Below are 14,118 nucleotides of genomic sequence, written 5' to 3'. Positions count from 1 at the left end.
TTCTCCTCCCTTCTCTTCTGTTTCTCTGTTGCTTGATGATGAAAAACAGATGGTGGTGGTGGTGCTTGCTGTAGCGATGAAAATGAGATGGTGGAGGTGCTGGTGACGAAAACCGTTGTTGGCCTCACACTCTTAAAAATGAACTTCACCACATAGCACGCTCCTAGCCAACCATCATCCCGAATGACAACGTTCTCGCCCCTCGATTTGTTGAAAACGAGAGGCGGAGCATATTTTGTGCTCATTATGCCGTAAATAATTGGACAAGATAGGCTCCGCCTCTCGTTTTCAACCAATCGGGGGCGAGAACGTTGTCATTCGGGATGATGGTTGGCTAGGAGCGTGATATGTGGTGAAGTTCATTTTTAAGAGTGCACTCATGTGGGCAGCGTCACGACTGTAGCCAGGACGAGATGAAAATCAAAGCGGGGGGGGGGGGGGGGGGAGTCGAGGTAGCTTGCCGTAATGCCATAATGTCCTCGTGGCCAATCAGCACACAATATATCGTTCAAGATATCAAGACACAATATATCAAGATATCGTTCTGTTGTTCCGATTGTGCAAAACGTTAGGTGCGCGGATTTTATGTAGCATTTTCCACAAACGCAAAGAGTTCCAAACTGGGGAATGCCTCAGCACATCAGGGGACAGCGATGTTATCCTGAGTGCTGATTGGTCATGAGCATGTTACACGGTGAAGCGCCATGTTTTTATGGGGTGAAGGTACCCACGAACATTCTGAAGGCAGTCTTCAAAACACTGTCTGCTGTGAAGGCAGTGCCATGAAATGTTATGACTGATAAGGGTATAATAATGTCACCTACGTATAAGTTCGTTTAATTTATGTTCTTTCCAAGTATTCGTAGCTAGGGCACACCCTTCACAAGTATAAGAAGGTACTTAAACCGCCAATTGTCCGGCGTACCGCCTAATAATGGATGCTATCGCAATGGTACAAACAATCCCATCGCCTGAAAGAAGAAGAAGAAGGAGTATAGCAGAATAAGTCGGGAGACGAGTTCAATTTCACCTAGTTTTTTTTCTTCTTACAAACAAACAAACAAGAAGCATCGATAATTACACAACACCCAAATCGGTTTCGCTTATTCGTACTCTTCCCCTCTTTCTCGCTCTTTCTTTTCGCAAAAACAAATTTCAAGAGGAGTAATTTATATGTTACTAACGCGTTGAAAATGGAGCACTATTTCGCGACTGAAAGCTCTCCGCACTCATAACAATCATCGCCGGTTACCACCCATAGAGGTATTCGAAAAGAAGAAGAAAGAAAAAAATACTCGCTTCAACGCCGAGCTCCACCGTGAAAAACGACTGCTCATGAGGAGGCTTTAAGACCCAATCCCAGTTGTCAAGTTACAAGCGTTTAACGCCTGCACGTCCACCTCCAGAGGTCGTTTCTCCCTTTTAGGCTTGGAACGCGTCTCTTTAATCTTGCATTTGTGGCCGCAAAGAGGACCGAGGGAAGCAACCGACGCTAATTGGAAAGCAATTAAGGAACACGTTCCGTCGTCTCCGACTGAAAAATGGAAGCAGACTACGCAGGTAATATGTTTCAACAATGGGGAATCCGCGTTTCCTTAGACTATTAGCAAAAGGGCTTAGACGGACGTCGGAATTCTATTCCTTTATTATTTGGACGCTTTCTTGAGGGCTTACTTCTCTGCTGCACTTATTCGGAGGTCGACTGTTGCGGTGTAATACCCCTGTCACAGTGCAAATTGCCTAGCATTCCCAGTGAATGACATTCGCACCGAATGTCATTTGTTTGTATTGCCTCGACTTCACGAAGACAAATGATGTCACAGTCGATAATTAAGACACCAGGGCCGAACATATGAAGCTACATACCAGGTACATTCGCTATATTTATATTTCTTTTTCTCGAAACTAGCGAAACATTAGATTATTTCACAAAACCGGTGCGTTTTGGACGACGCTCAGTTGGCTAAGTATCGCAAGCCAAGACGAATAAGAAGCCCATGCGATGTGTCAATCGCACGGGTGTGGGAGTCGACTGGGAAGGGGGGTAGTTGTCTGAAAAACAGTGTTAAGCCTTCCTTCATGCCAAAAGTTATCAAATTCGTGATAAAATATCGGAGTACAACTTTTCCTTCGTCTTTAATTTGTCCTAACGGTCATCCGTTGTTGTTTTTGCTGCCTCTCTACTGACAAGTACGCAGTCCATGCGAGAGGAAAAAGAGAACGAGTTCTTCGAACTCAATCGCTGTGCGAATGCCATTCGCACGTACGGTCATTTCGTTTCACCGTGTGACACGGAACGAATGTCATTTAGTGCGAATGACATTCAGGTTGTTGTGTGACTGGGATATTAGTAGTTATTTCACAAAACGAAGCCGAGTGCTACCTATCCGATTTTTCATGACTTAACGCCATTTTCATCCTTATCTGTTCAGTTTTCGTATGGGCAGCGTACCCTGTTTCATAATTTCTGAGAAAAACAAAAAGAGCACATTGAGGAACGATTAGAGCTTTTAGTCTATTAGACTGCAGTTGCTCGCTATTTTGGTCTCCTGACCCCGAAGTCACTACCCAGCACTGCAAATTCTATCGGAACTTTGCATACACTTTCGTGCTTTCAATCCCTAAAGGGATTAATATTACTCCTTTTTTCTTCCTGATGAATCTTCTTGGCACGACACGGGTCCGCACGACGGCTTACAATCCTTCAACCAGCGGCTTAGTTGAACAGTTCCATCGCCAGCTGAAGACTTAATTCTCCCCGCACCCACGACACCACTCGTTGGACGGAAGTTCTTCCTGTTGTTCTCCTTGGCATTCGTACCGACCTGAAAGCTCACCTTCACTGCTCCTCTGCGGAACTGTTTTATGGCACCTCACACTCCGGTTGCCTGTGCAGTTCCTTCACGCTACTGCTCCTGCCTCAACCGCAGACGTTCCAGACCCCAAGCGGTTTACGCCCAGAGGCTTCTCGCGACAATGAGCCAGCTGCGACAGACACCACTGCGTGCTCCTGCTGGTGTCAGAGCATTCGTCAGCCAGGACCTGACGACCTGCACGCATGTCAACGTCCGTCGAGAAGCCACCCGCAACTTCACCCACGCTATGATGGCCCTTTCGAGGTAATCGAGCGCTCCGCCAAGACCTATGTTGTCCTCATCAGTGGAGGTTGTGTAGTCGTATCCACCGACAGGCTGAAGCCGGCCTACAATGCTGAAGGTGTTGCTGCCCCTGCAGTGCTACCCCCCCCCCCCCCCCATCATCACTACCCTCTGCGCCTCCTATACCCGAACCGCCACTCTCCATGGAGAGTGGTAGTCTTACCATGCAGTTAGCTTTTGCATAGTGTGCTGACTAGGTATAAGCTAATTACTACCTAAAAAACACTTTTCTTTTACCCGCTGCCAGTAACAGAAAATAACGTTTCTCAGCGGTTGATATTTTTGATGTGTAACCAACCGCATTCCACCTCTCTCTCTCTCACGCACTAGTAGCTACCCCATGTCATAGAGCGAAGGAATAAAATGAAGCACGCCATCGACAATTTAGAGAGATGCTCCTCTTAGTAATTAACACTTGAGCTCCAACGTCGCTACGTCCACAGCGTTCTTCGACTCCGTCCTCTATAAATGTTCATTAGGTTCCCATTAACCCAGTTTCGCGGCCCCACTTTATTTTACGCTTAATCTCTATTTATCTCATTTACATCCCCACGACACCCCCATATTATGATATGGCAAATTTCAGATAAAAGAAAAGCCATTTCAATCACGTGACACGTCACCACGCGGTTCGAACAAAAGGAGAAGGAAAGTGGGGAAGTTTTTGAGAGGAAAAAAAGAGAAACGGGAAGAAAAAGGCGTTAGGGAGCGAGAAGCAATACACCACACCATTCTCCACGCCTTTGGGTGTTCGTATAGCGCGCTCAGGCAACATGCATCGTCACTTTGATTGAAAGGCTTGTCACACTGAGAGGGGAAAGGGCGAAAGAGGGGGGATACGGGGTGGACGGGGAAGGAACAATGGGAAGTAGCCGTGAATAGGCACGCCGCTCCCAGCGGAAAAGAGACTGGAGGCAGGCTATATTCCGCAGGCGGCCGATGCACGAGGGAGATATTGTGGGTTTCACTTTGCTGCGGGCCTACTCACGTGACCATTTTCGGGTTCGACAGCGTGGAAGCTTCTGGTTGCTGGCAGTAGAGGTCGCAGTAAGATGTAGCGCGACGTGTTGCGAGCTAATTACGCGCTGATTTTCTCGGGGCAATGACGTATCATGTAAGAGTGTCATATACACGCATGGTGTTACCGATGATCGGTATGATTGGATGTATTCCTACAGTAATAACAACCGGCTACCGGATCAATTAATTGGGAGTACGTGGATTTTTCATAACCAATCCTCTAAGTGCAATCCTAAAACAGAACTCATTGAATACGCTCGAGGTCAGTCATTGCACAAAATGATACCGACATCGCTTCTGATTTGTGAAAAGTAATCTCCACCACTATCGTCATCATCGTCATCATCATCATAATCATTTGCCATAGTATTATTGTAATAGTATTATTGAATAGTATTGAATTTGTAATTATTATTATTTTATCATGAATTATCGATTCCCCAGCATATTACTCACTTTGGTGTTGAAAGCAAGGAAATTGGGAATTTTGAAACAAATGATGGCCGAAAGAACTGGAGTTCGTTTATGATATAATCTGAAGTTCAGCAAATTAGAGACGGGAGATAGAACGAATTTGTAGTAGATCGGGGGCACTCTACAAAAACGATACGAAAAAAACAAAAACGAAAGGGACTCAGCTTCAAGTCCACCGCAAACGTGAACACAGTGCTATCGACTAATACTCCTCATTAGCACGTGCCTTCACAGTATTAATAAGGTTAATGCTAACGGAAGTAATATGTTAGTGATATATTACTATATTATTAGTATACTACTAATGATAGTACTATAAGAAGTAATGAAGTAGTTATATATAAATGTATTTCACAGGGGAAACGACAGAACGTAAATAAGTTTAATTCATTTATTTTTCAGCATATTTTAGCAACATATTTGATTACTACTATTGAGTTCTGTTTTTCTGTTGATACCGATGCGCTTACCGAAGAAATGCGGGGAAGAAAGTCAGCGGGCGGGAAAAGAGGAATAGGTTCCCGAGTACGGGGGCGCGTCTCCTACCTACTGATGGACATCCCAAACTCCCTTACCAGCCGCCCCGCTGGAGGATCTGAGTGAATGGGTTGAATCTTGGAGCTGATTGGAAAGGTCTGGACGACTACTAGTGGGTACCCACAGGGGAACCGAAGCCCCCACATCTTTGTTCGGGGTGGTAGTGGGATGACTATATCGCGGGCACTCCGTGATCAGCAGTAATGCAGCGGATGCCTGATGCGCACTTTATGTAGGATATGACAAGCGACTGGGGTAACCGGCCCTATCTTGCAAACGCAGTAACTGAATACCGGTGTTGTGGTATAATCTGAAATATTAATGGTATTTAGGGACAATTTCAGTATTTAGGCAGGTGACCAGAACGAATACTAGTCAGCCGTCTTTATGAAAACACAGAAGGAAATGACGTGACTGGTGGCTGCCATTCAGCCACGATATTTCATTTCGTTCACCTAAAGTATGGCTTGCAAACGCAATGGCTTGCGGTCGCTCTGCCGCACACTCTCAACAAGTACAGCTTAACGGAAGAACGATTAATGCTGCTCTCAAAAAACAAAATATACGCAATGCTCACGTAAACCACGTAACTTCTCTACAACATTATGTGAGGTGCAGTACTACCCTATGTAATTATCTGGTTTCTGTTTTACTGATGTTCGTCTGTGAATGTTGTTGTTGACGTGCAGTACTACCCTATGTAATTATTTGGTTCTGTTTTACTAAAGTTGTCTGTGAATGTTGTTTTATATTGATCAACATGTTGTCTGATGTTGTCATGTTACTGAATGGCATGTGGGGGCCAGTCAAGCTGTCTTAGCAGCTTTGCCCCACGCGCTACACTTTTTCTGTACTATGACTACACTTGAGCCCCATAATAAAAAAATAAAAGTCAGGTTGCGAAAACCTGAACGAAGTTCAGTTTCTAGAAAAAAAGTGGCAAAGGACGCAAAAAAATAAACAAACATAAACGTGACGAAACGCCGATCTCTCTTCCGTACTTGTACCACTTGTTTTCGTCGCACTGTTACTGTTAGACTGTTTCGTCAAGTTCGCTTACACTGAGATATCACAACATGTAAGATTGCCACACTATAACTTCAGTGAACTTGTCGTCTATGGTCGCTTTCAGCAAAACGAATCTAACTTTACTATAGCATGCGATCCAACCCCTTTCACGGCAACCATGTTCTATAGGCCGATAAAGCTACGACAAGGGAAGTACAATGCCCGGAACACCACCGAATCCTCATCCGCCACGAAATCACAAAAGAACTCCAGCGAGCCAATATCGAAGACAAGTCAGTCTCACAATAGAAACTGACACTCTTTTTGCGTCTTCTCTATAAGCAGGAACAACGAGAAGAAAATAAAAAGGAAGCAAAAATAGCCAGAACCACCGCCAGCAGACAATTCCAGCGCGCGGACCAATGCATGCGACTGACAGAAACCGAAACTCGCAGATAGCGACTTGTCTTCTGCAACGAAGTTTTTTTTCTGCAGAGGGGCGAACGGAAACAAGGGTTGCGATAGAACACCAAGTGGCAGCAGCCAGCTAAAAGCAGAGAGGAAAAGACAAGAGGGAAGAGGCCCAACTTTGCTTTCTACTCTTCTCTTCTTGGCTCGATGTTGACAAGGGGAAACTCCTCCACCCGTCGTCCATTGTGGCGAAAAGAACCGCCACTACGCGGCGCCTCAGCTCGCCCCACTGATCTTTCGGTCTGGCTCGCAGACAAAAGAATCCAGTGGCTGTACTAGCGTACAGAAGTGGAGCAAGCAATGAGTCAAAGAGGGAAGAAAAGTTAGCTGATTTCGGGAGCGGGCGTTGTTTCGAGTTAAGAGAGTTGGTCGTAATGATTGGTTGCTTCGTGGCCGTGCCTCGTTTTGGTTAGTTCGAGATGTGATGTAGTGCTTTCTAGGGCTGCACTTGATCGCGGTTAATGTTCCCAAAGGAAAGAACATAGCATGAAGTTTACTGGGAAGTAGCAAATTCCGTTCGAGAGAATTACTTTTCTGATAAGTCGGACTGCAGGGCATAAGCGGTTTCAAGAAGAGAAGTTTCGAAGTTCTTCAAAACTGATGTCTATGACAGAGATGAGTGACGCCGAAGCGTATCTGATAGCATGAACCTTACGGTGCATATATCATGAACGCGGGAACATTTATCATTGAGTTTATCAAACAATTATTATGTTCCTTCACGCCATGTTTTATTTGAGAACCGGGTGATGCGGGTAACATACAGATTTTCTACCTACCTATGTTGACTTGCCGACCGTGTCATGGCTGGCTTCAGCTTTCTGTCTCTCGTACACAGTTGTGTGTACTACAAGACGCGTTTTCTTCACATTGGAAGTTAACAAAGCAATGAATATATAATCGATGTGACATCGTGCCCATTTCGATGTTTATGTTCAAGGGCAGCTTCATCAGGATGTTCTCCAGTGCACCCCTTGTGTCTCTCTCCCCTTCTTGAAGGCAACTCACCATGCAAACCGGAAAAGAGTGAGTTTTTTTTTTTTTTTTCAAAATGCACAGGAAACAGTTGATAATCGTCTTCGGTGGAGGTGATCGAGCAAAAAAGGGGGAAAAACACGAATCTCACAACATTGGGTGACGATTGCCGCTCCTTTTGTCCCTTGCTTGTCAAGTGTGGCCAATCCGCATTCCCGATCTAATTTCTTATCGAGAGAAGATCGCTGGAGCTCTGTACCGGAGAAAATCGAAGCGAATCAAACCTTCAGATCGAGAGCCTCCGATATATCTAACATAGTCATTAACAGTCCTCCTACGGTTTGAAAAGATTCTTAGTAGGGAGCAGTCTGTTCTTCTAGTTCTACTGTTCACACTGAGCACAGTCTGTTCTCTACTGACAGTCTATTCTATCAGTAGAATAATAGTATGTTGTACACTAGCGCTCCCTTCTAACTGTGCAAGAACAGTCTCTGCTTGAAACAACGGAGGCTTCCCGCATCATGATTTTGTTTCTACTTCCAGTGCAAGTAGAACAGTCTGTTCTCTTTGTTCTCAGCTAAGAGCCTGTTGTAACAGTAGAACAACAGTCTTCGTTCGAAATAATGGCGGCCCCAGACTTGAGTCTTCTCTTTCAATCTATTCTCACTCACAGGTCGCTGGATTTTCCGCTTTTCGATGTTCACGCAGCAGTATTGCTTCTTCTGCTGCTCCGTTTGGATTTTTCATCAACGTACGGAGGGCACAGCCCGCAAACCATATTTCCCCAACACACGCAGAGCCAGTCTGGATGCCTTTCTGCCCGGCCGTAATTTAACCTCCCAGCTATTCTATCCTCCCTCACTTAAAATAAAGCGCGTAATTCACGGTCTCCAGATTCCATGCTCCGATTAGAGGGAGCCAGACATTAAAATATAATGGCAACATGAAAATCTCGTTATCCACTTGACCTTCGAGGGTCAAACCCGCTCTTTTGTATTAGAAGGCGGAATGCTGAAAGGCTTTGTGTCCGAACGCTATCGGAAACTCGCATCTGCATACAGTGCGGGTTGCGTGTTTGTATAGGTCAGGTACAAAGTGTTACGAACGTGCTCTCCGCTTCATTCCCGGCGGTAGTTGAGCTCAATGAACTGAAAACGAGTCTGCTGATGATGTGTGCACCTGGAGCTGATATGAGAGAATCGTGAGAGTAGATAGCCTAAATATGGCTACATGTCCATGAGAAGAACAGACATGTTCTGCATGGTTGCCAGTGCAGCAACGGACAGCGACGTGTGTGATAGGGCAGATAAACGCATCGCACAAGGTTCCCAACACTGTTATGTGTGCTGTGTGTGCTTGCCGGCGTATAGGAAGGCTGAGATCCTGCTGGTATCGCTTAATCGCTATACGACAGTCTAGAAACAGATTATCACCACGTTCAGGCCCATTCGTATGTCCCAATGGAATGATATCGGTTTCGGTTTCCTGATTTGACGGAAACAGAAAGTGTACGTCATGTTTATCAATTGGCAAAAAACTGGCAACTGACTTGGAAAGAGTTTGGATATACTATATGCAATTTATGTAAAGAGGCATATACTTTCGAATCTTCCCAATATCGGTTTTTTAGTGCCTATGTGTCAATGAGTTTCTTCTAATGCAAGCTCTTCTCAATCAGCTTCTTCTCGGATTTACAATTGGTACGCAGTTTTCGAGACACACAGTGGCCTTACGACTGAAGACTCAAGTATCCATATTTTTGACATTTCCCTTCAAGATCTAATCAAAGAACTCACTCTTCGAAAAGTGCATTGGTCAACGATCGTACATCTGTTTGGTCTGAAGTACACAATGCAGAGGGTGTGACAGACACTGGATCCTGGAGTGCTCGAATACATCATGTCACATCGTGCTCGAATACGATGTCACGTCGTACAGCGCCATAGTAATATAGATCACGAAACGTGCGATTATAATGCTCACATTCGCTCGACGTCAAAGAAACAGAAAGAACTTTATTAAAGCGATTACATGCCCATCTTACGCTTCACGTCACGAGAAGCCGGTCCCGCGGCTGTGAACTGCGGTGACTGCCCCGCTAATTTCATCGGTTACGAACCGTTCATCACGTTTATTCGTCTAACTTCAATCAGCTTATGCAGGCGCCACCCAAGTCATTTTACCTGTCACTTCACGCAGTGCGCGGTACTTTAACAGTTACGCTCTCACTTTGAACGCGTTTTAAAATCACGTCACCTTCCGCAATTTTTACGTTATAACCTGCCCCACGAAATTGCTCGAACCACATTAATCTGTCCGACATCGCCACTCTATACATAAACTGCTTTAAATGACACGACAATATGGCGTGTACAAACAACGCGCGCCCCCATCAAAGCACAGAACCCAGCTTCTCGAAATCGAATCAGGTTCTTTCAAAGGCGCTAAGTTGAGTCCTGTTTCCTCTTTCTTTTCTTGTTTTGAGCGGCAAAGACCGAAGGCACGACTAGCAATCTTCCTGTAGGCCGGGTCGGTCCGTAATAAATTGACTGATAACGCTGATAATGCCGCGATGAAATGGGAAGTGCCAGAGTTCAGGTGCAGTTTTTGCCGAATGGGTTAGGTCCTGCGGTCGCTATAAATACATCTATGACTGGAAGAAAAACGAAACGCCGCGATTGGAAATGTGTTATAACCGGTTTGCCTGCGTGCCTCCGATCAAAGATGCGCAAGAGAATTCAAACACACTTTTTGAGATACAGCAAAATGGCGTTTCTTATTTGTTTCATTTATTTATTTATTTTGCTGCACGGGTTCAGCTTCCTTACCGACTCGCTTTGTCGTCTGGTAACCCTGGAAGGTGTTACGAGAAGAGCTCAATGCGGAAGACTGAAAATAGTTTTATCTGATGTTATATCAGCATATTATATATGTATATTGCGGTCCGCGATACAAAGCGCTATGATGGATACGCCGCGATGGTCAACCGTGATGACGGTTATGCGGAAACAAGCGCGAAGCAAGGTGTGAACTTGTGGCTACCGTTGATCAGATACAGGGTCAGCAATTATGTAATGGCGGGAAACGGCAGGGCAGTTTAACGAAACTCCGCTGGACCGTATCTTTCTGTCTCTTCCTTTTTCTACATCGTGTGATTCTTTTAGGACTAACAGCCGGCGTCAACCGCACTACGAGATTGTCACCCCTATATGTAACTAATAATATACTTGTTAAAAAGCGATATTGTTCGAAGCAGCGCATGACTGGTACGTAGCTCAGCGACAATAGGCGTCTAGCTGTATGTTCCGACAGGCGCATACTTCAGGCTGCTTGCTCGAAAATACTGTTTCGATTTTCCTGTTTGAAAAGTCTCTGGAATGCCTTTTTAGTCTGCCCTATCGAATCAACGCGTGATTGCGTTCATGGTTGCCCATCCGGGCTTGTCTTCTGCTTTACCCAAACTTCATGGGCTCCAGACCGGCAACAATCGTCAGCAATTTCGCGGCATGGTGCAAGTTGCCCAGGTACTACTCTCGATACGGCTGTCTGAAATCGCCAGTCAGTAGTTCTGCCGCCTATATTTCTATCCAATATGCTATTTAAAGGTGGACCATATACTGCACGTGTTTCTTACTCAAGATAAATGATATTGCAACACCCCGAGATTTGAGATGGTTTCAACCACGGGGTGTAGATTTCAGGCAACCGTGTTGCAAGCTGTGACATGACAGTAATCTGTGATATGACATGAAATCAGTTATGCTGCGTGCGTAGAATTCAGAACAGGTGAAGTTTCGTACGAGCAACAGAAGTCCATCGTACCCAGCCAAATGGGCGTCAGAATCGGCAGTAATTGAACCTCTGTATGCAATAAGGGCATAAGTCTGAAAATCCCAAACCGAGAAAAGGGGCCTGATCTGATTGTACGTCCCGTTGACACGCATGCATATCCCGTTTCTTACCCTCCTGTAGCGGGCCAATAAATTGCAATACGATCCTGAATTTTCTTTGACAGGTACGTACTGGTATGTAGATGTCATTGCAAGAAAAATAGTAAAAAGGAGATAAGTCGACTTATCCCCTTATTGCATACGGAGGTTCAATTATTCCTCCTATACCAGCGGTGTGGCGAATGAATTCATAATACTGTTCTTGGAGAGAGCTCCTTTGTTACGATATGTTCGAACAGCAACCGCTGAAGTCGTCCCAGGACCCATAACATACGGCTTGCCTCGCACCCCTTCCCATCTGTCCCTTCTCCACCTGTCCACGTGCGCACAACAATCTTTCAACAAGTATCCCCCCCCCCCCGCCCCCGTTCGACACCATGCAGAGGCAAGCTTCACGCTGCATACGGTCCCAGAACACACCGATTGAAACTACATTATTCCCGCTCCAGTTCAGCGTATCGGGGCTAAGTCAAGCACGTCAGCCGTTTGGATTTTGCATCGATTACAGAAAAGCTCATTACCCAATCTGAAAGGACTATACGGTGAAGCGACGCGGATATCGAACGTTTGCACGAATGAATCCGTTTATGCAGATTGGAAGCCATTGTGCCTTTGCAGGGAAGCGGTGTATTTTGATTGAGGGATTATCTCTCGCGCTCGCTCAGGTTGATTCGACGTAATTAAAATACTCGAGCGCGATACAAGAAAGAATACCATTATAGGGAAAGTTTTCTTAAAGTGGAAAGATAACCATCTTCCCTTCGCTTACCTTTTTCGACGAAGAACTTTAAAGTTTCGAAGTCGTTGAATTAATTGTGTGATTTTTGGAATCGCCTGATAGTTTTTGTTTCTTCTTTACACGCGAGGGTTCCTTCTTGTGTTATCTAAAGCTTCGTTCTTGTGTTTTCAGAGACGTGTGAGTTCGTTTTTGCGGACTGCTCGGCGCAACGAATGCATGCGAGATTCCTTTCAGGTAGATTCAGGTAATTAAAAAAGAAATGCGAACCGTCTTGAAAGAAGTTCATTTCTAGGAAATGCACATGAAACTCTGTAGTTGAATATGTTGACGTTGACGAAGAAAAAATACTAGGGAAGTAGAATATGAAATATGCTGTGGCACATTGGCATTGTTCAGTTATTATCATGGGTGCATTAACCAGCGTGCCAGAGCAGTGAGTGCAGAAGGATTCTTCTTCTTTGTGGAACAGTTAACAACACATACCGTGTATTTACACGGGCGACGTCCTAACCGGAATATTCTAGTGGAAGGAAAAGCAAGAACTGCTCACGAAGCAGAAGTTCCGCCCCATGTTATGTTGAGCATTCGCACGATGCAGGCAGTTTCCTAGAGTGCAGCCATCTTGCCTGACGTCACACGGTCGCCATTACAGCAGTGTGGGGGCGTCATGGCCGCGCCCACTGATATGCGCCGAAAAGCGTGCGTGTACCATACGCACTTAGCAGATGACACCGTGAGCATCTTTTGCTGTCGTCTGCTACGCAATATCTTGTGACTATGTCGCAGAATATTCCCCACGATTAGTGGTGTAGTATTTTGGGGAATGTCACTCGTGTGAGTAGCGGATAACCTCTTCAGCTCAGTGTAGTCCCGAAAGGTGGCGTCAAAGGAGCAAGGGTTCTCGTCATTCTTATTGGTCCTTGGGAGCATGTGACCTTCCCGGAGCACGCTGCCCGTGAGAGTGAGCGGAGGAGCTTCAGTGGCGGATTAGCCTACCGTGATATCAGGACAGCATTAGAAGTACAGGAAGACGTGAAGCGTGACATGAAACATGTCGAACACACGTCTGCTTCGCGCTGCTTCCACATGACAACATCAGCTTCGGAACCGGTGGATCCAATTCTCTACGCTGCTGGTACATCGCTTGGCACAAAAACTGGGATTGGTGTGTGAAAGGTAGCGAAAGTGCAGACGCCACACGCAACACATCAACAGCAGTAACAAAAGTGCGCTGAATCCTTTTGTGTACGACATCATCAAGGAGTCAAACGAAATGTGAAACTGAAAAAAAAAAAAAAGAGCTTCCGTGCACAGACTGCGATACCCTGGTAGTGACGAACAATTATTTTTGTCTTCCCTCTTAGCACCACAATGAAACTTTTCCTCAGCAGGTATAAAAGTGGACAGTTGGAAAGAGGGCAGCAGGAAAGAGTGGAAGGCAGGAGAATGCTCATGGGCCAGATTTTGTGGGGAACCGTTACCGTGCCGATATCCTTCTGGAAGGTCTGTTGGAAACCGCGGCGAAAACTAGAGAAAGCACAACGGGTCGTGGAATTCCATCCCGTCACCCCCCAGTCCCTAGCACGACCATGGAGCCATCACAAAAGGGCAAACTCTGCACGAACAGGGCAACACCGCTGGTGCATAACGAAGCATTAGTCCTTACAAGATAACCTATAATAGTCGGAGAAGCCCGAGGCTGATGCCCATGATGAGGCGGAAGAGGAGCCAGAGGCCTAGCTCGATCGTCTGGGCTATCCAGAGCTTTCCCTCCCGGTGCTACTTG

Source organism: Ornithodoros turicata, chromosome 3, assembly GCF_037126465.1.
Source record: "Ornithodoros turicata isolate Travis chromosome 3, ASM3712646v1, whole genome shotgun sequence".
Taxonomy (NCBI): Eukaryota; Metazoa; Arthropoda; class Arachnida; order Ixodida; family Argasidae; genus Ornithodoros; species Ornithodoros turicata.
This window is presented reverse-complemented; position numbering follows the sequence as displayed.